This window comes from Schistocerca piceifrons, chromosome 9 (assembly GCF_021461385.2).
Source record: "Schistocerca piceifrons isolate TAMUIC-IGC-003096 chromosome 9, iqSchPice1.1, whole genome shotgun sequence".
In the NCBI taxonomy this organism is placed as follows: Eukaryota; Metazoa; Arthropoda; class Insecta; order Orthoptera; family Acrididae; genus Schistocerca; species Schistocerca piceifrons.
Genome location: NC_060146.1, coordinates 104,015,685 through 104,041,929, shown reverse-complemented (window position 1 = coordinate 104,041,929; position 26,245 = coordinate 104,015,685). Strand labels below are relative to the sequence as shown.

Genomic DNA, 26,245 nt, shown 5'->3' with positions numbered 1-26,245 from the left:
CGACCGACGAGAGTGCATGTCTTAAGAGCGTGGTATCGCCTGCAGCGCCTCTCCTGTAGACGTGATCATATCGGTTCGACCGTAGACGATTTGAAAATCGGTGACCTAGCCTGATGAGTCTCGATTTCAGTTGGTAAAAGTTGACGGTAGGGTTCAAGCGTGGCACAAACCTCACGAAGCCATGGATCCAGGGTGTCGACAAACTACTGTGCAAGCTGGTGGTGACTCCACAATGGTGTGAGCTGTGCTTACAAGGAATGGACTGGGTCCTCTGGTCCACCTGAACCAATCACTGTCTGGCTACTTTGAGAAAATCTGCAGCCATTCATCGGCTTGATGTTGCCAAACAACGCTGGAATTTTCCCGGATGACAATGCGCCATGTCGCAGGGCCACAATTGTTCGCGATTGCTTTGAAGAACGTTCTGGATAATTCGCGCGAATGATTTGGCTACCCAGATCGCCAGACATGAATCCCATCGGACATTTATGCGACTTAATCGAAATTTCAATTCATGCGCAAAATCATGCGTCGGCAATGCTTTCGCAGTTATGGGCGCCTATAGAAACCGTAGTCTACGGATAGCATCTTTGATTAGTAATCAAAACGTCCTCGGTCCCGAGTTCGAACCCCGCCATCGCTTAAATTATGAATAAAAAATCATCAGCGTTGGCGGCCGAAGTCTTCCGGTATATCAAGTAACCCTCATTCTGACAACGGCCATGTCAAAGAGGTCGGAGGAATGGGCAGATTGCATGGCACTCTCTGGACCTTGGGGTGGGAAACTGCCGATAAAGGCTGAAGATTCAAATGGCTCTGAGCACTATGGGACTTAACATCTTAGGTCATCAGTTCCCTAGAACTTAGAACTACTTAAATCTAACTAACATAAGGACATCACAGACATCCATGCCCGAGGCAGGATTCGAACCTGCGACCGTAGCAGTCGCGCGGCTCCGGACTGAGCGCCTAGAACCGCGAGACCACCGCGGCCGGCAAAGGCTGAAGAATCAGCAACGATCAACGGCATGAGCATGCAGAAGAGCAAAGACAAAAAAAATGTGTTTCCACAAGACATGTGGCCTGTAACTAAGAGTCATGATGATCTCTCCATTGGCAAAAGATTCCGGAAAGGACCTCCATTCGGATCTCCGGGAGGGGACTGCCAAGGGGGAGGTGACCACGAGAAAAATACTGAATAAGCAGCGAAACGATAACATTCTAAGAGTCGGGGCGTGGAATGTCAGAAATTTGAACGTTGTAGGAAAGACAAAAATCTGAAAGGGGAAATGCTAAGGCTCAATTTACACATAGCAGAAAATGGTATAACGAGAATAGGATTCGTTATGAATAGGAAGGTAGGGCAGAGAGTGTGTTAGTATGAACAGTTCAGTGGTAGGACTGTTCTCATCAGAATGGATTGCAAACCACCACCGACAACGATAGTTTAGGTATACATGCTGATGTCGCAAACTGATGATGAAGACATAGAGAAAATGTATGAGGACTTTGAACGGATAATTCAGTACATAAAGGAAGAGGAAAATCTAATAGTGATTGGGGACTGAAATTCATTTGTGGGGAAAAGAGTAGAAAAATTGGTTACGGGAGAATATGGGCTTGGTACTAAGAATGTGTGTATGTGAATTCCTAAGGGACCACACTGCTTAGGTCATCGGTCGGTACTAACAAGGGAACCTCCCCATCGCACCCCCCTCAGTTTTAGTTATAAGTTGGCACAGTGGATAGGTCTTGAAAAACTGAACACAGATCAATCGAGAAAACAGGAAGAAGTTGTGTGGAACTATGGAAAAAATTAGAAAACTATACAAACTGAGTAGTCCGTGCGAAGATAGCCAACATCAAGGACACATGGAGTCAAGGAGCGCCGTGGTCCCGTGGTTAGCGAGAGCAGCTGCGGAATTAGAGGTCCTAGGTTCAAGTCTTCCCTCGAGTGAAAACTTTAATTTTTTTATTTTCAGTTTATGTGACAAACTCTTATGTTTTCATCATTTTTTTGGAAGTGATTATCACATCCACAAGAAAACCTAAATCGGGCAAGGTAGAAGAATCTTTTTGCCCATTCACTCAGTGTACAAGTTAGGTGGGTCGACAACATATTCCTGTCATGAGATGCACATGCCGTCACCAGTGTCGTATAGACTATATCAGACGTGTTTTCCCGTGGAGGAATCGGTTAACCTATGACCTTGCGATCAAATGTTTTCGGTTGGCATGTCGTTTCGTCTACTAATCGCACGGTTTTGCGGTGCGGTCGCAAAACAGAGACACTAAACTTATTGCAGTAAACGGAGACGTCAATGAACGAACGGACAGGTCATAACTTTGCGAAAATAAAGAAAGTAAAAATTTGAGTCGAGGGAAGACTTGAATCAAGGACCTCTCGTTCAGCAGCTGCTCACGCTAACCATGGGACCACGGCGCTCCTGACCTCACATTCTCCTCGATGTTGCCTATCTTGCGCATGGACTACTCAGTTTGTATATTTTACTAATTTTTTTCACGGTTCCACACAACTTCTTCCTGTTTTCTCAATTGATCTGTGTTCAGTTTTTCATGGCCTATCCACTGTGCCAACTTATAACTAAATCTGAGGGGGGTGCGATGGGGTGGTTCCCTTGTAAGAACGAGAGAGGAGAAAGACTAATTGATTTTTGCAATAAATATCAGCTAGTAATGGCGAATACTCTGTTCTAACATATAAAGAGGAGGAGGTATACAGGGTGTCCCATTTTTATCTATACCGGCCGATATCTCTGGAGCGGCACAATTCTGCAAAAAAAAAAAAAAAAAAGAAGTCTCTAGTAAAAGTTTTAAGGTTTGAAGGGGTCATGGAGTGGTTACCTCGAAATGACCTCGAACCCTGTTTTCAAGGTCATACCAAGGTCAATTTCATTTTTGCAAATGATAACCCCTTTTATTATTCTACGTGAAAAAACGCGTTGTTTGGAGGAACATTTTTTTTCGAAAAAGCAATGGTTTGTCGCAGGGGGCACTTCATTGTAGCTTTCCCAGGTTACCAGCATCTCGAGAACGAGGCGAGACCGGGAGAGGCGGATAATATACGATATTACCAAGAGGGAATATTACCAAGAGGGAATAATAAGAGCAGGCGACCAAGAACGAAATGATCGGATTAAAAAGGGTGTAAGACAGGGATGTAGTCTTTCGCCTCTACTGTTCTACCTGTACATCGAAGAACCAATCAAGGAAACAAAACTATATCATTGATAAGATTTGCTGATGACGTTCCTATCCTCAGTGAAACTGAAGAAGAATTGCAGGATTTGTTGAGTGGATGAATAGTATATAGAAAACAGAATACGGAAGGAGAGGAAATCGAAGAAAGACGAAAGTAATGAGAAGTAGCTGAAATGAGAACTAAGAGAAACGTAACATCAAGACTGGGGATCACGAAACAGATGAAGGTAAGGAATTCTGCTATCTAGGCAGCAAAGTAACCCATGATGGATAGAGCAAGGCCGTCATAAAAAACAGACCAGCAATGGCAAAAAGGGCATTTTTGGCCAAGAGAAATCTGCTAGTATCAAACATACGCCTCAGTTTGAGGAAGAAATTTCTGAGAATGTACGTCTGGAGTACAGCATGGTACGGTAGTGAAACATGGACTGTGGTAAAACCGGAACAGAAGAGAATCGAAGCATTTGAGATGTTATGCCACAGACGAATGTTGAAAATTAGGTGGAAAAAATGCGGTGGTTCTGCGCAGAATCTGAGAGGCAAGGAATATGTGGAAAGCACTGACAAGGAGAAGGGACTGGATGATAGTATATCTGTTAAGACATCAGGGAAAGACTTCCATGGTAGTAGAGGGAGCTGTAGAGGGCAAAAATTGTAGAGGAAGACAGAGATTAGAATACATCCAGCAAATAATTGCGTTGGTTGCAAGTGCTACTGGGAGATGAAGAGGTTGGCACATGAGAGGAATTCGTCGCGGGCCGCATCAAACCAGTCAGAAGACGAGGCAGCGTAGTTCATTATTTTTGCAAGGGACTTCGAACGACTTGTTGAGTTCACGCCACGTCGAGCTACTGCATTGCGCCGGGCAAAAGCAGGTCCGACACGATATTAAGTGGTATCCCATGACTTTTGTGACCTGAAATGTCTTACGTCATATGTGTACATTATATTCAATTCCCGATGTAAGCGTTGTTCAGTTACACTATTTCGTCGTCAACTGCGGCCTTCAGTCAGCCAAGTGCCGGTGCGTGTACTCTTCAAGGCCTCTTCAGTCGACGAATTACCATGTATCCTATATTGTGTGCTAGTCTGATTTCTAATTTAGTTTCTTAGTATTTTACTTTATCCCTTTTTCCTTTCTTTTTAGACAAATCGCCCGGTGGTGACTTGCTAAAAAGTCTAAAGCGGCAATGACACAGTTCGGTGATGTGAGTCTAAAATATGTAAGGGGCAGTCAAATAAAAACGAGACCAACTAATATAAGGAACATGGTGCGGACATTGGTAACGCAGGTATGTGTGCGTATGGAAGTGCCCTCTATTGGGAATCAAGAAGGAACCGTGCGAACGTTCACTCCTGAGCCATTCACTGCCTGTTAGATGCGCTCGATGTGAGGTCAGCCAGTCCTGTGTGCATCCAGCGTCTACATCTACATCTATAAACCACCGTGAGGTGCATCGCAGAAATTACGACCTATTGTCCTAGTTATTAGGTTTTCTTCCTGTTCCGTTCACAAGAATTATTGTTTGAATGCCTCTGTGCGGGCAGTAATTATTCTAATCTTATCCTCACGATCCCAGTGTGAGCGATACGTAGGTGGTTGTTGTATATTCCTTGAGTAATCATTTAAAACTGGTTCTTGAAACTTTGTTAACAGACTTTCTCGGGATAGTTTACGTCCACCTTCAAGAGTCTTCCAGTTGAGTTCCTTCAGTATCTCTGTGACACTCTCCCACGGATTAAATAAACATGTGACCATTCGTGCTGTCCTTCTCTGTATACGTTCAATACCCCCTGTTAGTACTATTTATTGAGTGTCCCACACACTTCAGCAATATTCTAGAACCAATCACACGGGTGATTTGTAAGCAATCTCCTTTGTAGACTGATTGCACTTTCCCAGTATTCAACCAGTAAACTGAAGGCTACCACCTGCTTTTCTCACAACTGATCATATGTGATCATTCCATTTCATATCCCAACAAAGTGTTACACGCAGCTATTTGTATGAGTTTGTCGATTCCAACAGTGACTCATTGATATTACAGTCATTGGACACTACGTTTTTCGATTTGTGAAGTGCAAAATTTTACATTTATGAACATTTAGAACAAATTGCCAGTCTGTATCACGTTGAAATCTTATCAAGATTACTGAATATTTATGCAGCTTCTATCAGATAGTACTACAAATACTGATTTTCCTATTAATATTGTCTGCAAGGTCAGATGGTTCAAATGGCTCTGAGCACTATGGGACTTAACATCTGAGGTCATCAGTCCCCTAGAACTTAGAACTACTTAAACCTAACTAACCTAAGGACATCACACACATCCACGCCCGAGGCAGGATTAGAACCTGCGATCGTATCGGTTGCGTGGTTCCAGACTGAAGCACCTAGAACCGCTCCGCCAAACCGGCCGGCGTCTGCAAGGTCATTAATATTCAGCATGAACAGCACGGATCCCAACACACTTCCCTGGGGTACACCCAAAGTTACTTCTACATCTGAAGATGAATCTCCAAGATGACATGCTGTGTCCTCCCTACCAAAAAGTCCTCAATCCAGTCACAAATTTCACTTGATGCCCATAAGATCGTAATTTTGACAACAAGTCTAGGTGCGGTACTGACTCAGATAGTTTTTCGGAGATCAAGAAATGCTGCACTTACCTGATTGCCTTGATCTAAAGCTTTCAGTATGCCATGTGGGAAAAGTGCGAGTTGGGTTTGACATGATGGATGTTTTAGAAATCCATGCTGGTTGGCAGTGAGAAGGTCATTCTGTTCAGTATACCTCATTATGTTTGAGCTCAGAATATGTTCTAAGATTCTACAACAAATCGATCCACTTCACAGTGGAGGCCTGGAAAGAGGAACAGCGAGGTATGGTGAGGATGGTGAATGCGGGAGTGTCGAGAAGCGAAATTCATGTCCGAACGTCTGCTGTGTATGGCGAACAAGATACGTCACGGGAGCGTGTGTTTGCATGGAGTAAACGATTTCGAGGAGGTCGGTGGATTCTGCTGTAAGAAATGGGCGGCAGTGTAACGCATTCGGCCCATGCTGGGAATCAGTCACAGTACCGCTCACGGTGTTTTGGCAGATCATCTCAAGTTCCACAAAATCTGTGCGCAGTGGGTTCCCCACAGAGGAGCACAGAATGTCATCGCTTCAGCACGTGGAACAATATCGCAATGAAGAATATCGTTTCTTGACTCGTATTGTCCTGGAAGAAGAAGCATGGTTTCATGATTTTGAGCTGGAGTGCAAGCCTAATAGCTAACATAGGTGAAGGCATCGCAAGGCTCTGAGCACTATGGGACTTAACATCTGAGGTCATCAGTCCCCTAGAACTTTGAACTACTTAAACCTAACTAACCTAAGAACGTCACACACATCCATGCCCGAGGCAGGATTCGAACCTGCGACCGTAGCAGTCGCGCGGTTCCGGACTGAGCGCCTAGAACCGCTAGACCACCGCGGCCGGCCAACATAGGTGAAAATCAACAGTCGATATCCTATCATCTTGTTCCTTCTCTTTGTCAGTGTTTTCCTCACCCTATCAGTCCATCTAATTTTCAACATTCGTCTGTAGCATAACATCTCAAATGCTTCGATTCCTCACCGTTCCGGTTTTCCCACAGTCCATGTTTCACTGCCATACAAGCTGTGCTCCAAACGTGTATTATTAGAAATTTCTTCCTCAGGTTAAGGCCCATGTTCGATACTAGCAGACTTCTTTTGGCCGGGAATGCCCTTTTTGCCATTCCTAGTCTGCTTTTGATGTCCTCCTTGCTCCGTCCGTCATTGGTTATTTTGCTGCCTAGGTAGCAGGATTCCTTAACTTCATCTACTTCGTGACCATCAATCCTGATGTTAAGTTTCTCGTTGTTCTCATTTCTGCTACTTCTCATTACTTTCGTCTTTCTTCGGTTTACTCTCAATCCGTATTTTGTACTTATTAGAGTGTTCATCCATTCAGAAGATACTCTAATGCTTATTCACTTTCACTCAGGACAGAAATGTCATTAGCGAATGTATCACTAATATCCTTTCATCTTGAATTTTAACTCCACTCCTAAATCTTTCTTTTATTTCCATCTCATTGCTTCTTCGATGTACAGATTGAGAAAGTCTACATTGCCGTCTTACACCCGTTTTAATCCGCATTTCGTTCTTGGTCGTCTACTCTTATTATTCCCTCTTGGTTCTTGTCCATATCGTATATTACCCGTCTCTCTCTATAGCTTACCCCTATTTTTCTTAGAATTTCGAACACCTTTCACCATTTTATATCGCCGAACGCTTTTTGCAGGTCGACAAATCCTATGAACATGTCTCGATTTTTCTTTAGTGTTGCTTCCATTATCGACCACAACGTTGGAATTGCCTCTCTGGTGCCTTTACCTTTCCTAAATCCAAACTGATCTTCATCTGGCACATCCACAGTTTTCTTTTCCATTCTTCTGTATGTTATTCTTCTCTTTTGCTTGGATGCATGAACTGTTAAGCTGACTGTGCGATAAGTCTCACTTGTCGGCTCTTGCAGTCTTCGGAATTGTGTCGATGATATTATTCCGAAAGTCAGACGATATATTGCCAGACTCATACATTCTACACGCCAACATGAATACTCGTTTTGTTACCACTTCCCCCAATGATTTTAGAAATTCTGGTGGAATGTTATCTATCCCTTCTGCCTTATTTGATATTAAGTTCTTCAAAGTTCTCTTAAATTCTGATTCTAATGCTGGATCCTGCATCTTTTCCCTGTGTATTCCTGTTTCTTCTTGTATCACATCAGACAATCTTCCCCCTCATAGAGGCCTTTAGTGTACTCTTTCCACCTATCCGCTTTCTCCTCTGCATTTAACAACCTAATTCCGGTCGCAGTCTTAATGTTACCATCCTTGCTTTTAATTTCACAGAAGATTGTTCTGACTTTCCTATATGCTGAGTCAGTTTCTCCGACATTTGTATCCTTTTAGATTTCTTTACGTTTTTCATTAATCCATTTCGTCTTAGCTTCCCTGCACTTTCTATTTATTTCATTCCTCAGTGACTTGCATTTCTGTATTCCTGAATTTCCCTGAACATTTTTATACTTCCTTCTTTCATCGATCAGCTGAAGTACTTCTGTTACCCGTAGTTTCTTCGCAATTACCTCATTTGTACCAAAGTTTTTCTTTCCAACTTCTGTGATGGGCCTTTTCAGACATGTCCATTCAACTATACTTCCTAGTGAGCTATTCTTTATTTCTTTATCTTTAGCCTTAGAGAACTTCAAGCGTATCTCGTCATTCCTTAGACTTCCGTATCCCCCTTCCTTGCATGTTGACTCTTCCTGACTAATCTCTTAATCTTCAAGCTACTATCACTACTGAATTGTGATCTGAGTCTATATCTGCTCCTGGATAAGCCTTAAAATCCAGTATCTGATTTCGAAATATCTGTCTGACCATGATGTAATCTAACTGAAATCTTCCCGTATCATCCGCCCTTTTCCAAGTATACCTCCTCCTCTTGTGATTCTTAAACAGAGTATTCGCTGTTACTAGCTAAAATTTATTACAGAACTAAATTAGTCTTTCTCCTCTGTCACTCCTTGTCCCAAGTCCGTGTTCTACTGTAACCTTTTCTTTTGCTCCTTCCCCTAGAACTGCAATCCATTCCCCCATGACTATTAGATTTTCAGAACTCAGAAAAATGGGCTGCTACAAGGCAGCGTGCTTGAGCCCCTATTATTCAACATCTATACCAACGATCAACCTATCCCTGGAGGAACACGAAGCTTTATTTATGCTGAAGACTGCGCTATCACTACTCAGGCTGGCTGTTTTGAGACTGTAGAAGATAAGCTATCAAAATCTTTGGAAGAATTCACTGTTTAATATTAAGGGAATTACTTGAAACCCAATCCTGCCAAGACTCAGACCTGCGCTTTCCACCTGAAGAATAAGCAGGCAAATAGATCCTTAAATATATCCTGGGGAGGCATCGTACTCGAACATATCCTACTCCCAAATATCTGGGAGAAATTCTGGATCGCGCGCTAACATATAAAAAGCATTGTCTAAACACCAAACAGAAAGTGGCAGCCAGAAATAACATAGTGCGAAAATGGACAGGTACATCATAGGGTGTTAATACATGCACTGTGCGCTCAAGCGCGCTTGCTCTAAACATAGATTTCTTTACGTTTTTCATTAATCCATTTCGTCTTAGCTTCCCTGCACTTTCTATTTATTTCATTCCTCAGTGACTTGTATTTCTGTATTCCTGAATTTCCCTGAACATTTTTATACTTCCTTCTTTCATCGATCAGCTGAAGTACTCCTGTTACCCGTAGTTTCTTCGCAATTACCTCCTTTGTACCTAAGTTTTTCTTTCCAACACTGCTGATATACATGTTCGGTATGCTAGAAGTTCAGTCATGCCAGGAACGTAGATGTGCCTCTAAATGAGTCGTGCCGTATTATCACGGGTTGTTTAAGACCTTCTTCTGTGGACAAACTCCACTGCCCCGTTGGCATAGCTCCTCCCGAAATCAGACGTGAGATAGCTGCGAAATATGAGAAAAGTAAGGCCACGACAAAGAAAGCCCATCCACTATATGGTCGTTAGCCCGCACATCCTAGGCTGAAATCAAGAAAGAGCTTCTTTACAACTGCTGAGGCTCTCATCGAGAATCCAAATGCGGCAAGGATCTCGCGATGGCGGGAAAAATGGAAGAATGTCGGTATTTGGGAGAATGGACGGCTCCAAATTAAGAACTTCCCCCTGGACATTCGAAGAAGTGGTCAATATGGAAGTCTCTCAATAGATTACGATCAAACACAACAAGATGCAAGACCAGTCTGTGGACTTGGGTTTCTCTGTGGACTCAGTTCTTTGCCAGTGTGGCGTTGAGCAGACTAACAGCCATTTCCTTCAGTGCTCCTCATCACCAACCACCTGCACCATGCAAGACCGTATGAGAGCTACACCAAATGCACTCGTTGACACGATAAAAAAATCTCCTTTACGTATTGTATTACCCTTTCAATACCCTCATATACTCTTCATCTTCAGCTTGCGACGTCGGCATTTACACCTAAACTATAGTTATTGGTGTTGGTTTGCTGTCGATTCTGATAAGAACAAACCTGTCACTGAACTGTTCACAGTAACACACTCTCTGCCCTACCTTCCCATTCATAACGCATCTTACTCCCGTTAAACCATTTTCTGCTGCTGTTGATATTATCCTCTAGCCATCTGACCAGAAATCCTTGTCTTCTTTCCATTTCATTTCACTGACCCCCTACTATACCTAGATTGACGCTCTGCATTTCCCTTTTCAGCTTTTCTAGCTTCCCTACCACGCCGTAGGGGGCCCAAAAATTCTGAGGATAGCTTTGACATAAGCCGAAACCGGTCAATAAACAAATGTTGCGATCTCGACTGTTGAGTTTAACTTAAGTATAGCACCACATCGCTGCACTCCAGACAATGTTGTCTGAATTTATAAGAGCTAACAACAGAACCACATGGATTCTCCCCCACAGAATAAAAAGTTCCAAAACCGTGCACTCCAGCTCCGGGAAAGACAGATTACCGTTTTCTTTTACTGCAAGGCCCACCTCCTCATTGACTTTCTAGAATGTGTCTCCACAATTGATGCACAGTGGTACGTGGACACTTTGCAAAAACTGAAGCGCACCATCAGCCTACTCACATGTTGTTTCGGCTACGCTGCAGAAGCTGTGTTTGAATCGCCATGCACATCCTCCATAAAGCGCCGATCTCTCCTCGTGCTATTTCCATATTTCTAAAGCCGTGAAGAAAGACATTCGTGTCCGCCTGTTTGCTTCGACGACGAGATGCACGCCTGGGTTCAACCATAGTTTCGTAGGCAACCGCAAACATTTTTCCATGAACGCATTGACCCTATTGTCTCACTGTGGGATAAACGTGCTCGTGTCCACAACTATTGCGATTGCTTTTGAAATACACTATTGCCCATTAAAATTGCTACACCACGAAGATGACGTGCTACAGGCGCGAAATTTAACCGACAGGAAGAAGATGCTGTGATATGCAAATGATTAGCATTTCAGAGCATTCACACGAGGTTAGCGCCGGTGGTGACACCTACATCGTGCTGAGACGAGGAAAGTTTCCAACCGATTTCTCATACACAAACAGCAGTTGACCGGCGTTGCCTGATGAAACGTTGTTGTGATGCCTCGTGTAAGGATGAGAAATGGGTAACATCACGTTTCCGACTTTCGTAAAGGTCGGATTGTAGACTATCGTGATTGCAGTTTATCGTATCGCGACACTGCTGCTCGCGTTGGTCGAGATCCAATGACTCTTAGCAGAATATGGAATCGGTGGGTTCAGGAGGGTAATACGGAACGCCGTGCTGCATCCCAACTGCCTCGTATCACTAGCAGTCGAGATGACAGGCATCTTATCCGCATGAATGTAACGGATCGTGCGGCCACGTCTTGATCCCTGAGTCAACAGATGGGGATGTTTGCAGGCCAACAACCATCTGCACGAACAGTTCGACGACGTTTGCAACAGCATGGACTATCAGCTCGGAGAGCATGGCTGCGGTTACCCTTGACGCTGCATCACAGACAGGAGCGCCTGCGATGGTGTACTCATCGACGAACTTGGGTGCAAGAATGGCAAAACGTCATTTTTTCGGATAAATCCAGGTTCTGTTTACAGCATCATGATGGTCGCTACCGTATTTGGAGACATCGCGGTGAACGCACATTGGAAGCGTGTATTCGTCATTGCCATACTGGCGTATCACCCGGCGTGATGGTATGGGGTCGCATTGGTTACACGTTTCCGTCACCTCTCGTTCGCTTTGACGGCACTTTGAACAGTGGACGTTAAATTTCAGATGTGATGCGACCCGTGGCCCTACCCTTCATTCGATCCCTGCGAAACCCTAAATTCCAGCAGGATAATGCACGACCGCATGTTGCAGGTCCTGTTCGGGCCTTTCTGGATACAGAAAATGTTCGACTGCTCCCCTGGCCAGCACATTCTCCAGATCTCTCACCAATTGAAAACGTCTGGTCAATGGTGGCCGAGCAACTGGCTCGTCACAATACGCCAGTCACTACTCTTGATGAACTGTCGTATCATGTTGAAGCTGCATGGGCAGCTGTATCTGTACACGCTATCCAAGCTCTGTTTGACTCAATGCCCAGACGCATCAAGGCCGTTATTACGGCCAGAGGTGGTTTTTCTGGGTACTGATTTCTCAGGAACTATGCACCCAAATTGCGTGAAAATGTAATGACACGTCAGTTCTAGTATAATATATTTGTCCAATGAATACCCGTTCATCATTTGCATTTCTTCTTGGTGTAGCAATTTTAATGGCCAGTTGTGTAATAAACAGTTTACTTACTTTTTTTCCATTTGTCTCGTTCTCATGTGACTGCCTCTTATATAATAAAGAAATGCGTATTTGTAGTTTCATCACAGTTTAGTCCAGACAGATCGTGATGGTAGAAAGTTTGTTATGGGTCTCGAAGATACCTAAGATGAGTGTTACTTACGTGTGATGTAAGTTGTAGACATTATCTTATAACTGATTCATGGAGCAATTTCACTCTCCACAAGGTCTTTTAACTAACTCATACAGTCGTACAAGATGAACGGTTAAAATCTGAGAACTGTTGCGTTTGGATTGTTATCAAGAATGGTGCGTATTAAAAGTCTACTATTGCACCTAAGTCAAAAGTATAACTATAAAGAAACTGCAACCCCACCCTTTCTTATTACAAATGTTACGTATGTTGGTGTTATGCATGTCTGTTACTTTACATAAGTAATATAAATACTGTTATGATAGAGTACGGTAAAAACTTTCATATGTGGCATTTGGCATGTCTTCATTAGTAAGTGCATGCAGTGTTCAACAACAACAAACTTCATTCTGATGTTCAATCCCTAATTGTGCCTGCACGTTTTTGAATCTTGAAATATGCTTCCATATAATTAAATTAATAGCCTTACTATTAACAACATTTTTAAATTGTGTACTAGCTAACACAGTCTCTAGTTATAAAATTGTATTATGTACTAAGTAATATAAACCAGTTTCTAAAATGCGAAGTACAGAGATGAAATGTCAGTAGTATGCTTGCAAGAGAATACTGTAGAGCCTAGATAATTTAAATTGAGGAAAATTGCTTAAATCCTGTTTCCACAGCAATAGAACCCTATTCATTACTGATTTGAGACTGACGAAGCTCCAGGCCTTTTGAAGAATGGGCGAGTGTCAGCTCGTGGGCGATGTCCCGTACTAAACTTCGGGTTGGGAGCACAAACACTATTATTACTCATACCTTAGGTTGTTTCAGTAGACTTTGTCCCCTGCATTATTTCAAACTTTTCTTTCACACTCTTGGAAGAAAAAGATTCAATACGGAAATTACCAGTTTTTACGTAATTAAAGATTTCGTTAGTTGAAAGGCAACTTACCACATCCAAACAATCTTCGAAAGAGACCTTATACCTTGTTACATCTTCAGATACTTCAGTTCACTGCCAACATACAGGGTGTTTCCGTAAGAGCGTGTAAAAACGTAACAGGACATAGAGAATGCTCCACTAAACAAGTTAGGATAGGAAACCTCGTGTCGGATAAGCCTGCTTTGTCTAGTATTACCGTCTTCCAGTCTATTCACAACTAACATGCGTACAAGTTCACACGTACTCTATTGTTTAATTGAATGTATTCTCCTTATTTCCTGCAAGGAAACAAGGAGGGCGAGCCTGATTACCAGGAAGTCATGATGCAAGTCATGTTTACAGAATGAGATTTTTCACTCTGCAGCGGAGTGTGCGCTGATACGAAACTTCCTGGCACATTAAAACGGTGTGCCGGACCGAGACTCGAACTCAGGACGCCGGCCGAAGTGGCCGAGCAGTTCTAGGAGCTACAGTCTGGAATCGCGCGACCACTACGGTCGCAGGTTCGAATCCTGCCTCGGGCGTGGATGTGTGTGATGTCCTTAGGTTAGTTAGGTTTAAGTAGTTCTAAGTTCTAGGGGACTGATGACCTCAGAAGTTAAGTCCCATAGCGCTCAGAGCCATTTGAACCATTTTTTTTTTTTTTTTTTTTTTTTTAACTCGGAACCTTTGCCTTTTGCGGGCAAGTGCTCTACCAACTGACCTACCCAAGCACGACTCACGCCCCGTCCTCACAGCTTTACTTCCGCCAGTATCTCGTCTCCTACCTTCCAAACTTTACAGAAGCTCTCCTGCGAACCTAGCAGAACTAGCACTTCTGAAAGAAAGGATACTGAGGAGACATGGCTTAGCCACAGCCTGGGGGATGTTTCCAGAATGAGATTTTTCTCTCTGCAGCGGAGTGTGCGCTGATACGACACTTACTGGCAGATTAAAACGGTGTTCCGGACCGAGATTCGAACTCGGGACCTTTGCATTTCGCGGGCAAGTGCTCTACCAGGAAGTTTCGAAGTCATGTTTACTTTACTTCTCCATAAGGTGGCTCTGTTGTGTCGTATTCACATTGTCCCATGACAGAAGGTGCTATGAATCAACGACAGATCCATTCATTACTCAGTGCTGTTCAGAGGCGTACAGCACAATACGGTGGAGCGGTACCGGTACTATTTCCTGGTCGTTGGATTGGTTCAAATGGCTCTGAGCACTATGGGACTTAACATCTAAGGTCATCAGTACCCTAGAACTTAGAACTCCTTAAACCTAACTAACCTAAGGACATTACACACATCCATGCCCGAGGCAGGATTCTAACCTGCGACCGTTGCGGTCGCGCGGTTCCAGACTGAAGCGCCTAGAACCGGTCGACCACACCGGCCGGCGTTGGATTGGAAGGGGAGGTTCTATTGCATGGCCTGCGAGGTCACCTAACCTGAATCTCCTTAATTTTTTCCTATGGGGACATTAAAGTCACTTGTGTATGAGACCCCATTGGATACGGAGGTGGAATTAGTTGCCAGAATTGTAGCTGCCTGTGATGTGATTCGAACACACACTAGGAATATCTGTCAGGGTGCGTCAGAATCTTGTTCGCCGATATCTTGCATTGAGGTTGATTTCCGTCAGTTTCAGCACATTTTGTAAGACACAGTGCAAACGGTCCGTTCATTGTGTCAGCGATGGTATTTGCATTTAATGTAAATAAAAAAGTACACAGTAATGTTATTTTATTCCCATTAACTCCTTAAGCTGGCTTCTCCGACCTCAGGTCCCCTACCTTTCCAGTGGAGCAACCTCTATGTCCCGTAAAATTTTTGTACGTTCTTACGGAAACATCCTGCAGATTATCTTTGACATAAGCAGTCTGAAAAAGGGCGATATATCTCTGTTAAAAGCAGCATTGTAAACCATCTTGCCTATTCATAGTGTAAACCAGTAATAAACTACCCTCAACTGCCTATCAGCCCATTAGACATATAATGAAACTCATAAAACCTTCGGAGATTAGGTCTTTGTGGGATTGTTCCATTTGCTGATGACCTCAGTCTAGTAGCCATACCGAATAAGTAACCCATTGTAAGAAAGCAACAGTATCATCTTCGTTGAAGTGGCACAGAATACTATAGGGAACATTTTACCAACGGGAAGCGCTCATTAAGGACTACTGTATGACGAAAGAAGCAATTTATGTCGAGAAATTGTTTTACTGCAGATAATACCTGAACGCTTTATACACTGTGCTCCATTGATATTGTCTTGAAAAGAGTTTATAAGATGAAATCGATGAGAGAATGGAATGTAGTTGAATTAAATCAGGTGATGCCGGGGTAATGAGGTAAGGAAATGATACATAAAAGTAGTGGTCGAGTTTTGCTATTTGGGCAGTGAAGTAACCGACGATGCCCAGAATAGGAAGGATATAAAAATCAGTCTGGCAATAGCAAGAAATTCGTGCCTGAAGAAGATAAACTTGTTAACATTAGAGATAAATTTGAGTGTTAAGGAAGCCTTCTATTGAAACAGTTGCCTCGAGTGGAACCATGTAAGGAAGTGAGAAGTGGAGTATAAGCAGTTTAGACACAAAGAGAATAGGATCTTCTGAAATATAAAATACGGTACTGCAGGAGAATGTTGCGTATGAAATTGTTAGTGGGGTGTCAATGAGGAGGTACTGAGTCGAACTGAGGAGAAAACAAATTTGTGGCATAACTTAAGTAGGGGTCGGTTGGTAAGACGCATTCTGAGACGTCAGTGAATCGTAGATTTAATAAGGGAGGGAAGTTTAGGGAGACGAGGGTGGGATGGGGGCGGGAGATTGTAGAGGAAGGCCAAGCCTTGACAATAATAACCAGGTTCAGATGTCAGTAACTTGCAGTAGGTACGTTGAGATGAAAAGGCCTGCACAGGATGGAATAGGAATGAGAGCACATCAAACCAGTCTTTGGAATGAAGACCGCAAGAACAACAACAACAACACGCTCATTTACAGACAGCGGAATACTTAGGCTGACCTAGATAAATTGATACAGTTACGAACATTACGAAAGGAAGGTGAATATTTCTCGAGCTGCTAGAGAATCACCTTTTTTTCACTCAAGAAAAGAACGCGCTTTTTGACATTACCTTTTCCAGTTCGATATACTTTGTCAACGTGATTTCCGTGATTGTATTCTGTACCTACGCTATGTGATGGAGTATCCGGACACCAGGCTGAAAATGACTAACAAGTACATGGCATCCTTCATCGGTAATGCTGGAATTCAGTATGGCGTTGGCCCACCCTTAGCCCCGATGACATCTTCCACCCTTGCAGGCATACGTTCAGTCAGGTGCTGGAAGGTTTCTTGGGGAATGACAGCCCATTCTTCACGGAGTGCCGCACTTAGGAGAGGTAGCGATGTCGGTCACGAAGTCGGCGTTCCAAAACATCCCAAACAGGTGTTCTATAGGATTCAGACCAGGACTCTGTGCAGGCCAGTCCATCACAAGGATGTTACTGTCGTGTAACGACTTCACCACTGGCCGTGCATTATGCAGAGGTGCTCGATCGTGTTGAGGGATGCAATCGCTATCCCCGAATTGCTCTTCAGTAGTGGGAAGCAAGAAGATGCTTAAAACATAAACGTAGGTCTGTGCTGTGATAGTGCCATGCAGAACAAGTGGTGCAAGCCCTCTCCATGAAAAACACGACCACACCATAACACCACCGCCTCCGAGTTTTACTGTTGGCACTACACATGCTGGCAGATGACGTTCACCGGGCATTCGCCATACCCACATACTGCCATCGGATCGCCATATTGTGTACCGTGATTCGTCACTCCACCCAACATTTTTCCACTGTTCAATCGTCCAATGTTTACGCTCCTTACACCAAGCGAGACGGTGTTTGCCATTTACCGTCGTGATGTGTGGCTTATGAGTAGTCGCTCGAACATGAAATCCAAGTTTTCTCACCTCCCGTCTAACTGTCATAGTACTTGCAGTGGATCCTGATGCAGTTTGGAATTCGTGTGTGATGGTGTGGATAGATGTCTGCCTATTACACTCTACGACCCTCTTCAGCTGTCGGCAGCCTCTGTGAGTCAACAGACGAGGTCGGCGTGTACGCTTTTGCGCTGTACGCGTCGCTTCACGTTTCCACTTCACTATCACATTGGAAAAAATGGACCTAGGGGTGTTTAAGAGTGTGGATATCTCCCGTACAGACGTATGACACAAGTGACACCCCATCACCTGATCACGTGAGTTCCGCGGAGCGCCCCATTCTGCTCTCTCGCGGTGTCTAATGACTGCTGAAGTCGCTCATGTGGAGTATCTACCAACAGGTGGCAGCACAGTGGCTTATATGAAAATGTATGGTTTTGGGGGTGTTCGGATAGTTTTGATCACATAGTATAGTACTTTGATTGCGAAGATCAGCAAAATACACTGCTGTGACCACTATAACCGCTTCGTTTCCCAGACTTTTTCATATGTGCGAGGTTCTGCCGGATTTGAAGCTGTGAGGGCGGTCATGAGTTGTGCTCGGGTAGCTCAGTTGGCAGAGCACTTGCCTGTGAAAGGCTAAGGATCCGAGTTCGAGTCTCGGTCCGGCACACAGTTTTAATCTGGAAGGAAGTTGCACATGTGCGATTAGTAGGAAACGAGAGGATCTGTTAGTAGGAAACGAGAGGATCCGTATATGGTAGATACGATAAACTTTTCAATAATCCATAGTTCAAAACGACTGGAACTGGGTGATTTGAGATGGTGAATTAATGCCCAGTGGCAATCCGATTGAAGGCTTTGGGTTTGACGAATGGCTGGGGAACGTTACCTTCCGCCATGTGTGGTTGCAAAATGGTTCAAATGGCTCTGGGCACTATGGGACTTAACAGCTGTGGTCATCACTCCCTGTGGTGGCAACATTGAAGCACTGAGGAGGTGGTGTTACAGTACAGGAGTGTTTTTCGTGGTCAGGGTGTGTGGTTCCGTTGTTGCGCCTTAGCAAATGCTGAAGGGGAAGGATATGGACACATTTTACATCATCGTGCAACATACACAGTAGGGAAATGGTATAGAGACAATGATTGATCGTATTATTATTTTCTGTACCATGAAGCAGCATCTGTGAGGTTTGTTGACAGTAACATTCCCGAAATGGTCTGACCTGCCCTGAACCCAATGCAACACCTTTGGGATGAGCTAGAACGCCGACTTCGCTGTAGATCCCAGTGTCCAACAGCACAGCATTTTCTGATTTCTCCTCTTGAGGTAGTATGAGCTGCCATTGCTCCACAGACATTAAGATGTCTCATTGAAAGTATCCCCAGTAAATTTCAAGCTGTCATATAGATGAAAGATCGATACACCCCATATTAAATCAAATGAAAAAACAAGTTTACTGTTAACAGTCACTGTTTATTTATGTCCACGGCGCTTTTCAAAGGTGCAAACTCCCATCATCAGGTGCATTTACATTCGTTAGTCTGACGTGTGTTTGTGTGTTGTGTTACGATTTTTGGAGGAATTTATGGCTCTGTCTAGTGGAGAAACAAAACATTACTTCGTAAGATGGTTTTGGTTTTTTTTTAACAAAAAAGTAAACGTATATCTATCGGTAAACATAAAATAACTGAAATAGAGGACCTTTGGTAGTCACAGGTTCCTTCCACTGTCGTAACACAAGTACAGGGTGATTCAAAAAGAATACCACAACTTTAAAAATGTGTATTTAATGAAAGAAACATAATATAACCTTTTGTTATACATCATTACAAAGAGTATTTAAAAAGGTTTTTTTTTCACTCAAAAACAAGTTCAGAGATGTTCAATATGGCCCCCTCCAGACACACGAGCAATATCAACCCGATACTCCAACTCGTTCCACACTCTCTGTAGCATATCAGGCGTAACAGTTTGGATAGCTGCTGTTATTTCTCGTTTCAAATCATCAATGCTGGCTGGGAGAGGTGGCCCAAACACCATATCCTTAACATACCCCCATAAGAAAAAATCGCAGGGGGTAAGATCAGGGCTACTTGGAGGCCAGTGATGAAGTGCTCTGTCACGGGCTGCCTGGCGGCCGATCCATCGCCTCGGGTAGTTGACGTTTAGGTAGTTACGGACAGATAAGTGCCAATGTGGTGGCGCTCCATCCTGCTGAAATTGTGGAATTTGCAGCTCTCTGCTAGCTCTGCGAGTCGATTTTCCTGGGCTGCGAACAAATGCTTGCTGGATGCGTGCTACATTTTCATCACTCGTTCTCGGCAGTCCAGAACTTTTCCCTTTGCACAAACACCCATTCTCTGTAAACTGTTGATACCAACGTTTAATGCACCACCTATCAGGAGGTTTAACACCATACTTCGTTTGAAATGCACGCTGAACAACTGTCGTCGATTCACTTCTGCCGTACTCAATAACACAAAAAGCTTTCTGTTGAGCGGTCGCCATCTTAGCATCAACTGACGCTGACGCCTAGTCAACAGTGCCTCAAGCGAACAAATGTACAACTAAATGAAACTTTATAGCTCCCTTAATTCGCCGACAGATAGTGCTTAGCTCTGCCTTTTGTCGTTGCAGAGTTTTAAATTCCTAAAGTTGTGGTATTCTTTTTGAATCACCCTGTATACTACCATATTTTGTAAACAAATATGGCGTCTGTAAACTATTAGGTGCAAGGATCATATAGCAAAAGAGAAACATTATCACAAAGTACAAAGAATATACATTATAACAACATTATTACAGAATACGTTTTAAAGTATTTAGAGATCTTTGTTTTGAGGTTTTGAATTCATGCTTTGGAGTACATACTTCAGGTATTTTGTGAAGTTTATATAGCTTAAACTTCATACTCAACAAAATCTTGACAAAATCGGATTTGTATACCACCTGAAATATGTATTCCAACGCATGTATTCGACACCTCAAAACAAAGACGTCCAAAATCCTTCGAAAGTTATTCTGTAATAATGTTGTTATTATTATATTCTTTGTACTCTGTAATAATGTCTCTCTTCTGCTGTATGATCCTTGCGCCTAATAGTTTCAAGACGCCATATTTGTTTACAAAATATGACAGTACACATGTGATGTGTTACGACAGTGGAAGGAACCTACGAGCACTGGAGGTCGTTTATTTCACTTATCTTATGTTTATCGTTAGACATACGTTTACTTTTTTGTAAAAAAAAACATGTTCTGCAAGGATGTTTTGTTTCTCCACTAGACAGTGTCCTAAGTTCTTCCAAAAACCGTAACACACACACACGTCATACTAAAAACCTTTGAAATGCGTCTTGACGATAAATAAACAGTGACTGGTAACAGTAAACTTGTTGTTTCATTTGATGTCAATAACAATCACGGTAAAGCCAAACCTAAAATGTTCGCATTTAAGCATCCCATATTACTGTTCACTAACAGGTCTCCAGATACATTTTATCACATAGTGTATGGTAATTTTATGGTCCCAAATTGTCAATAGTGGGGTTCTGTACAAATATACGCACTACTGTAGTCAAGAATAAAATTCTGTATACGTACCGTACTCAAGCATTTCATTTACATATGTTTTAACGCAAATACTCATGAGCATCTCATTTATTTTCTGCATGTAGGGTACCACAGCCTTATATTTGTTAAAATACATTTTAACTGATTTATGGAGCGTTTCCGCCTAGGGTGTAAGTGGCAAGTATACAGTTTATGGAAGTCCGAGCTTTAATAAAGCAAATACTGTTCAACAACAGCCGAGGTGAAAATCTGTAAAATGTCTTAACTCATGAGTATGGTTTGAAACGCGCCACACACTTCACATTTTATCAGTATATGATTATCATAGGTATGAACCATGCAGTGTGTCATTCGTTATGGCAATAATAGAAGCCTAATGCTGTAACATAGTTGACGTTCTGTTTTCTGTATATAATATGCTGGAACCACATTCTGTGAAGCATAGTGATAATCTTTGTTGTCAAAACGGATGGTAAATGAAATATTCGCTGCAGTCAGCAATATATCGTAATGAATAAGGCGTTGTGTAAGACTTCCAAAGGCTTCGTTTGCATTTTTACCATGGTCCAAATTTTGTTTTCATATATTATTACAAAAGAAGTTAAAACACGCCAACAGATTCAGTATGTCAACAGGAACACACTCGCAATGTTTTTCGACAGTATAATTTCCCAAGAGAGGGAAATACTGCTGTTTATCTGTACAGCCACGATTATTTTTCACGCGATTTGAATAACAAATCTTTCTGGATATTCTTCGCGGAAAAGCGTTATCCTTAGTTGTTTGCATGACGGCCAGAGGCTGTTCTTTCTTTCACGCAGAGAGACACAGCAAACTTTACTCACCGACAAAGTGACAAAAGGGAACAAGACTTATGAGACTTTTATACAAGAGCTGAATTATTGGGTGTAAATAATTCATAGTGGGTTTACGCCTCGTAATCACGGTACATAAAGGAACCTCGGGTGTTTTGCAATTCAAAGCCCTCCAGAGGAACTTGGCTCATGCCTTCAGCGCTCGTCTCCAGGTGATCACAGTTCGCCGACTTAACTGTGCCAGTGACAAACGCGAAACAAGGTGGAAATCTCGCGACAGACAGACATGTCGCAAAGGGTGCACTTACTTCTTTGTCTTTGTGGTTTGGTATACAGTACGATCGCTAAGCTAGTACTGCTCCGGTTCTTTTTCCTTTGGTAAAGTGGCGTTTTCTTCTTTATTTATTCACATTTTACTAAATTTTTAATGACACATTATCACAGGCTACATCGTAGTTCACTCAGAACTACAAAACAGAGTATTAAAACATGGAACAACAAAATTCAAGAATGAAAAACAACATTGATATCAACTTTTATCATAATAATGATAATAAATGCACAGTATAATGATTGACTACATTTTGTAAATGTTAATAATAGGTAGGGAAAGGCGACGGGCCGTAATATGCCCATGGCACTAATGCCTGTAGCGAAAAGAAATGGTTCTAGCATGGAGCCCCGAGGAACACGCTTGCTGATTTCTTGCTATACGAGAGTGTAAATTAGCCTTCTACTTTGTGCTACTCGTATATGCAAACCAGTGGAATACAGTAACTCTAAATTCGCAATGTTCTTATTGATTTAGCAACAAAATTTTCAACAAAGCTCATTAATGGTAGCAGCTTTCGTTGTGGCTGCTCGTGATGGGGAGTAACAGCAATAAATGAAGTCAAAAAGAAATAAATTCTCGAATATCGTTTTTTGTTCTAATCACGGCGCATAGATGTAGAATGCTTAATATCCTCCAGAAACTAACATAAACATGATATCAAATTTGATACAAAGAAATGAACAGAAATTATATCACAATATAGTAGAGATTCGACCAAAACTTTGGAACGATAGACCGAGGCTCCGTTGCATACACTGAACTACCTAGAGCTGTAATTAGCTGAAACAAAAGTGGAAATTAATAAAAAAAAACTACGACTGAATATTATCCCCTGCAAACATTAAAACAAATTACCAACTGCGACACATGTTTAGGAAGCTTATTCCATTTCATGATAGGCTGATTGGCGCAGCAACCGGTTTTCATAATTATATAAAGAGACAGGAAAAGGTGTATGGTCCATTTTTCTTTGCGAGGACACTGTTACGGGAAGCACATATATGGACAGGCTTGAGAACTTTCTTTTCCCCCAGTTGGAGACTGATTTGAACGATTTCATTTACCAATAGGATGGGACACCGCCACACTGGCATCTGGAAGTGCGGGAATTTTTAACTCTAAGGATTACTGAACGATGGATCGGTCGCACTGGACCAAATGATTCAGCCTTACGTTACTGGCCTCCAAGATCACCGGACCTGACAGTATGTCTTCCAATTTGTACAGATTGCATTTGATGATGCAGCTAAAATGCTGTGAAAGTGATCGTGCCTATAAATAATGGGCTTACAGCTACAGCGATAATATCTTTTCAAAAGAATATCAGTAGTTTATATGTAGACAAATTCAGGAATGGGAATGATTTAACCAGAATTGAGATCTCATTTCCAGCTTCTGAGGCTATAAGGGATATTTGTATGGTAGAGGCCATACAGTATGATCCAAAGAAATGTTGCCGGCATGATTACTAGTTATCAGAAGGGAAATGATGTTTCCAGATTTGGGAGCTTTCATCCAACTTCCAAGTTAGAGGGGCATTGTACCTGAGGAACACATTATGATCTGAAAAGACAATATCGGGTGGTCCTGTCCATCCTCTGTCAGCTTCTATCAGAGATCATTCACGTTGTAGAACGACATACAGTGGATGCTTATGGGGGACATGCTTATGAGTTGAAAATTAGGACGTTGTACTGAAATAAATGTAACTTGTCCGGTATTAGAACTTTCTTTCCAGTTTCTGAGCCTATTGGGACTGTCTGTACGGTAGAGGACGGACAGTGTTACTTGTAGAGATACTTTTGGGTTGACAGCTAGCTAACAGATAGGTAATGGAGCTGGCTTTACCACTTCTGAGACTTTCAGAAGACACAGAATGTGATCTGTATAGATGATGTAGGTCTGACTACTAGATAACACACAAAGGGTAGAGCTGACTTTTTAGGCACATTTACTTTTCCACCCTCTGTGACTATCGTTTGTGCAATGGGAAGACTCACACTGAAATCTAGGGAATTGTTTGTGGGTTGAGATTTAGCAAATAGAATTTGACTAAAGGATTGACTGGATTAGGATTTTGTTTATAAGTTCTGAAACCATCAGGAACATCGGTACAGTAGAGTAACAATATGATCTGTAGAGGCGATGTTGGGTTTAATGTTGTATAATAGCTAGGAAACGGAGCTTACTTGACCAGTTTAAGGAGCTTCCTTCCAACTTTGAGGCTCTCAGAACCATTCTTGTGGTAGACAACATACATTTTCAACCATCTATCAGGAAGGGGATGGAGCTGACTTGGACACCATTAGGATCTTCTTGTCAACTTCCAAGGATATCTGTACTGTAGAGGACACATAATATGACCTAGATACATGATGATAACAACTATCTAATACTAACAAGGGAACCTCCTCATCGCACCCCCCTCAGATTTAGTTATAAGTTGGCACAGTGGATAGGCCTTGAAAAACTGAACACAGATCAATCGAGAAAACAGGAAGAAGTTGTGTTGAACTATGAAAAAAAATAAGCAAAATACACAAACTGAGTAGTCCATGCGCAAGATAGGCAACAACAACGAGAGTGTGAACTCAGGAGCGCCATGGTCCCGTGGTTAGCGTGAACAGCTGCGAACGAGAGGTTCTTGGTTCAAGTCTTCCCTCGAGTGAAACTTTTACTTTCTGTATTTTCGCAAAGTTATGATCTGTCCGTTCGTTCACTGACGTCTCTGTTCACTGTACTAAGTTTAGTGTATGTGTTTTGCGACCGCACCGCAAAACCGTGCGATTAGTAGACGAAAGGACGTGCCTCTCCAATGGGAACCGAAAACATTTGATCGCAAGGTCATAGGTCAACCGATTCCTGCACAGGAAGACACGTCTGATATATTCTATACGAGACTGGTGACGGCATGTGCGTCACATGACAAGAATATGTTGTCGACCCACCTAACCTGTACACTTGGCGAATGGGTAAAAAGATTCTTCTACCTTGCCCGATTTAGGTTTTCTTGTGGATTTGATAATCATAAATAAAATAAAATACATTAAACTTTTCACACGATGGAAAACTTTTTTTTTTGTTTAGTTTAGTTGTGTAATTGATCAGAGGCCTTCTGCGCCCCGCTGGTAATATGTTGAGTCACGTCTTCCCGAAATTGATGTGTTCCGTTCAATTGTTCAGAAATGTTCATTGGTTCAAGAAGGAAACCTTCTTCTCTCTTGGCTTAACACATTCCAGCTGCGAGGCGGGTCGTGGAAAGCACTCCCAAGGAAATAACAGTCGCTTTCTCTCACGTTAGCGCGTTTCCACAGAGCTAGGGAAGAGGCATTTTTTTTAAAATGGTTCAAATGGCTCTGAGCACTATGGGACTTATCTATGGTCATCAGTTCCCTAGAACTTAGAACTACTTAAACCTAACTAACCTAAAGACATCACACAACACCCAGTCATCACGAGGCAGAGAAAATCCCTGGCCCCGCCGGGAATAAAACCCGGGAACCCGGGCGTGGGAAGCGAGAACGCTACCGCACGACCACGAGCTGCGGACAAGACTTGAACTAAGGACCTCTCGTTCCGCAGCTGCTCACGCTAACCACGGGACCACGGCGCTCCTGAGTTCACGTTATCCTTGATGTTGCCTATCCCGCGCATGGACTACTCAGTTTGTATATTTTGCTTATTTTTTTCATAGTTCCACACAACTTCTTCCTGTTTTCTCGATTGATCTGTGTTCAGTTTTTCAGGCCAAGCCACTGTGCCAACTTGTTACTAAATATGAGAGGGGTGCGATGGAGAGGTTCCCTTGTAAGGAAATGAGGCTGACTTGCCCGAGCATAGGATTCTCTTCCCAATGTCTGGGATTATAAGGAACAATTTTTAT

The 26,245-nt window shown here is 42.7% G+C and overlaps 1 protein-coding gene across 1 annotated transcript in view; it reads left to right on the top strand.

Moving 5' to 3' along the window:
- Window positions 1–26,245, top strand: part of LOC124716739 — a 257,768-nt gene that overhangs the window by 179,928 nt on the left and 51,595 nt on the right. The gene's annotated exons all lie outside the window — the stretch shown is intronic.